Genomic DNA, 5,170 nt, shown 5'->3' on the forward strand with positions numbered 1-5,170 from the left:
GCTACTAGGTGAGGTGATAATTCAATTAAACCAATAAATATCTTCCTGAAGACCTCAGCGAATAGAAGGTAACCCCCCTCCACTGAGTCTCATTGGAGACAATAATGAATAATGTTCTGAAAAGACACACTCACCAAATAATGTAGCTGTAGTAATGAATCCAAGAATAGTTCTTGTATCATACCCACTCTTGGCGCCAATAAAACGTCTCTTGGTGGCGTGTCCAGCCGCAAATGAAGATAGACCAGCAGAAAAAGTGTGCAAATAGCACATAACAGCGCACTGCCAATGATGAGGAATACAGGTGGATAAAAATGGAGGATTTAATGCCCAAACATGATGACAAGCAAGGGGTAAAGACCCTCCTACGCGTTTCACACAAAAGTGCTTTATCAAGGAGTATGGTGTGGTGTCTGGAGGGACCCCTTATATAGTACCGTCCATTAAAGAAATGTTTGCTTTTTGAATTTTTGCCGCCAAAATTAGGTGCGTGTGACGTCATTGCAGGACGCCATGTGTCCGTGGGTGTATCTGTGCTGTGGTGCCAATAATCCTTCTCGCCAGCACGCACACATCATAACGAGGTGCTCCAGTCAGAGGAGGATCAGGAACCACCCCCAGTTAAACCTTTCTCCGTCACCTGGGCTGATTGGTGGTGAACTCGTGTGACGGAGAAAGGTTTAACTGGGGGTGGTTCCTGAAGGTAACTTTCAGCCGTATCTGTATATACAGGTTTTAATCATCAGTTTTATTCCATTTGATAAGCCCCATCCGTGCAGAAGGTGTCTGCTAGCTTGTTGCGCAATGGGAAGGAATCTGTCATTTTGTAAGTTTTGCAAAAATAATCATTATTCCTTTGAATAAACTTCCCTCTGAAATGGTTTGGTTTGTTTTTGCCTTGATCCACTAATGTATTTTTAACTTCGGAGCCTCCTTGTGGTGAGAATTAACAGCAAGCTTGCATTTAAAATCTTGCTCTATTAAGATGTTTACCTGTCTCACATAAACTATGGCACTGCAAGAGTGTGGTTACCACTGAATGATTTTTGTTGTTGTTGTAAGATATTGTATTTTTAATTGTATAGCTCCAGTGTACACATCATTTTACTGAGATATATACAACATATTACAGAGAAGAATTTTACAAATAAGGTGTGCTCATTTGCATGCCATTTTCATGTCATTTCCCAGAATCCCTTGCTGTAGTGGAAGCACTGAATGCTGAGAGATAAAGGGGAATGGCAGGGTTGCTGACCTGTCTGAGACGTGACTGTGCTCAGAAGCCATCATTTCATTTGCTGTATGCTGTACAGTGGAGGGTTTTTGTCCCTTTTTTCAATCTCAGCTTCAAATTACAAAGCCAGTATAACCAGTCCCACGCTGATGAGACCCAACATGTTGGAGCAGCTGTCTGTGAGTAGGTTTATTGGCTATGCTGAAAAGCTGTGTAATGTGGTAGGCAAAAGCTTATAGGGGTCCATGTCAAAATGCATTTGAAGCGAAAGATGACACTGTGCTCACTTACATGTCATTTGCATGTTGTTTCCCAGAATCCCTAGTTGCAGTGGAAGCAGTTTATGCTGAGAGATAAAGGGGGAAATGCAGGGTTGCAGACCTCTCTGAGACATGTGAATATGCTCACAAGTGATATTTTCATTTGCTGACAAATAAATGCACAATACATAAAAGTAACATTGGAGGCAGGATTACGTGCGCCAAAGATCTGAGCGCTGATGGGAGTACGTACAGGGCCGGCTAGAAAAATGGGGGGGGGGCTTGGTGTAGGGCCTCTTACCTTTTCCTTCGCGATCTCTTCCTGACAGTATCTCACATCACGGCGCCACGTTGCCGTGACAACATGACACTGCATGATGCCGCGTGATGTCCCATTGTCATGGCGCCGCAGCGCCACGATGAGGGACACTGACAGGACGAGATTGCGAAGAAGAAACTAAGAGATGGTTACAGAGGCCTCCACGCTTTCCCCCCGGCAATCAGTTTAATTGTTGTGGGGAAGAGCGCGGGGGCCTCTGTAACCGCACCGCCCGCCACAGTGGACCAATAGAATCGCCATCACGCCGACACTGAGTATGTGGAAATACAAAACTCTATTTTCACCATAGGCAACATTTTTGTGTTTGAGAGACTGAAATACAAAGATATTGGAATATCGGGGATATTATGAACTAAAAGGAGAGTGACAGCCCAGCGCAGAACATACAGGATGAGTATCCACCAGCAACCGGCTTATGAATTTTTCAGTGTAGCCAGAGTGTTCAGTCAGCCAGTCCCGTGTAAGCATTCCTTCAATTATGGACAAAGCAGAGCTGGCAGAAGTCCAGGGACAGTGACATCCAGTCAAGTCTAAACAGGAATAAAGAGGTGAGAAGAGCAGGAGGGAGCAGTGGTGCGGATACAAGGCAGAAAACCGCAGTGGGTGACAGGGACTGGCAGGGAGGGGAGTTTCTGGGCATTAGCACAATAAAACATAAACTTTAGGTACAAGAACTCTAGGGGTCTACCCTTCACTGCCCAAATATATTATTATTACCTACTATGCTGATATTGTCTCCCATATATTGTATAAAACCAAACAGGTCCCATGGCACTCCACTGGGCTTTGAACAAAATAGTAAATGTGTTATGTACAGTAGATACAGAGAAGGAGATACCTCGCTCCACCCACTTGTCTTTTCTATATGGGAAGTGTTTTATAACACAACCCATTCCTTTTCTGGCAATGTATTATGTAACAACAAATATCAACGTTTCAGTCTCAGTATTAGGCCTTCATGACAGAGATCTGATAGTGGGAATGAGACGTTGATCATTTCCGCTATGTGATGAATGTGCTATTTCTCTAAGCCCAGTTGAGAGCCATGTGCTTTTTTGTTTCATCTTTGCCATTAATGTTTTCATTGATTGGAGCAACGTGCACCTGTGGCAAGGTACCTGCTGTTATTGTGAGCCCAAGGGGCACAAGAACACGAAATAGCTTGTGTAGAAGAACCGCCGGTGAGCTCACTGAGGATGTACAAGGTCTCCCTGATATATTCCTGTTTAAAGCCCACCATTGGCTGGAATCAGGATAAAACAATAAAGGGCGTAGTTATTGCTTTATGCTGCTGCCTGTTCTGCATTATTAAAAGAAATAAAAATGTTATCTAATACTTCACTTGTATTTGACCCATATTAGGTGTTTATGCCATTTTGTGTTAAAAATATTTTTTATATTCTATAACTTATATAAATTCAATAAAATGTAAGTGGGAAAAAGAAACACGTATTTGTCAGATGCAAAATATCCCACCTGTTGTGACCTGTTTCTCTGAGTTCCTCGCTGCAGTGTCCCCAGGCTCGTGCTAATTGCTCCCATTAGCTGTGGCTCCCATGTGGGTTTTCCTTAATAAGCAGGGATAAAAACCGTAACATTATGCAAGCTTAACATATTCATTGCTGGAGATCTGTGGTGAGAGGTGCAGCGCTGGGCTCAACACAGAAATAAGATCTTCAGTTTTACACCCAACATAGAGGCGATGCGAAGACATCTTCGTGCTAAGCTTATGGAGGTTACAAAGTTACATAGTCGATGAGGCTGAAAAAAGTTCAACCTATGTTAAATTTAGAGGACGGATACTCATCCTATTTTGTATTTGCATTATATTGATTCAGAGGTCACCCCACGAGTAAAGATGCATTATTAATGAGGAGTGTTAGGCCCCTCTCTGTTTCCATGGCTCTGTACTCATGTTACCCTCCCATTGCAGTTCAAATTGCACAGAACCCATCCTGACTACACAGCTGGGTCTATTCCTCCAATAATGCAACAATAGGGTAATCATTTGATCTGTATAGTACACATTGAATATAAGAAATAAGTTACATGCAGATGTGTCAGCCTGACAGAGATATAACAAGTCACACATGGCAGAAAACGATATTATAATGTGTGTCACCTCTTGTATTGATCCAAATAAACATTGCCCACATCACCCAATGTTTGGAGAATAGAACAATATAAGTGGTGCATCAATATTAATCTTGGCATCAATGTGACAGCACCCTTTATAGCGGTGGATACATACTGTAGACCCTGAAAGGCCTTTGAGATAACTAAGTGACACAGGGACTCTGAACCAGGACCACTGACCCATGAATCTCTCTCACAGCTGATAGAAAGGAGCTGCCTGAATGAGCATACAGTATGTCCCTTTATTTGTGCTCTTCATATCACAGATTGGTTATCATTCTAGCGGCGGAGAGTATATGTCAGTGCTAAAGGAAGGTAATTCCCCTGAGGGACATATCACTTGGGCTACATTCTACTTAAGGATAATGTGATTGATATTCACATTGTGCTGCAGATAAAGGTTTACTGAAAACTCAATTTCAAATTTGCTGCATTACTGAAGCAAACATAGATTATAAGCACATTAGGGCAGAGCTACCGTAAGTACCCGACACATGCAACAGCAGCAGCACCACCATGTACAATGAAATGAATAGTGTAACGCTGGAAGGCCTGGTGTATCAGTCTCACACACAGGAAGCCTGTCACCCACACTTAGTCAGCAGGAGGAGATGGAAGTTACTACTCCTGACTATGACAGGAAGCAGAAATGTGTCATGTCATTGACATTGAGAACTTCCCTCTATGGTCCCCATCACAGCTTCTCTGCTCTAAACCAGGACTGGTGCTAACAAGAAGGGACCTTGTGTAGCTCCTGCGAAACTGTCTTAGGACATGAGCTGCCTGAGCATACAGACGTAACCTCTTCCCAGAGGGAGCTGCAGTGTGTTCTGCAGAGACACAGCACACAATCTGCCCTGAAACAAAACTCAATAGAACCCCCAGCATTTGTTTGCCCTTGGCTCTGCTACATGATATACTGCTTTCTGAAACCTTGCAAGAGAAGAACTGATATGTGGTATCTGTGAGGCTCATTAAACAAAGACAATGCATAAGGCTTTCGCATGGGGTGTCTATGAACAAGAGAGTAGCGTCCGATAACCTCATCCAGTTCGTAATGTTTGGCAAGTTTTATCATGTATCTGATCACTTTAGCAGCCAAGGGGCTGTGGCCCCATCCAAACTCATACGCTTCAGACATATGTTCAACCACTCCTCACACAGACAGGTGTCCAAAGAAGCCCACACAGTCTCCCCGCA

This window comes from Ascaphus truei, chromosome 15 (assembly GCF_040206685.1).
Source record: "Ascaphus truei isolate aAscTru1 chromosome 15, aAscTru1.hap1, whole genome shotgun sequence".
Lineage (NCBI taxonomy): Eukaryota > Metazoa > Chordata > Amphibia > Anura > Ascaphidae > Ascaphus > Ascaphus truei.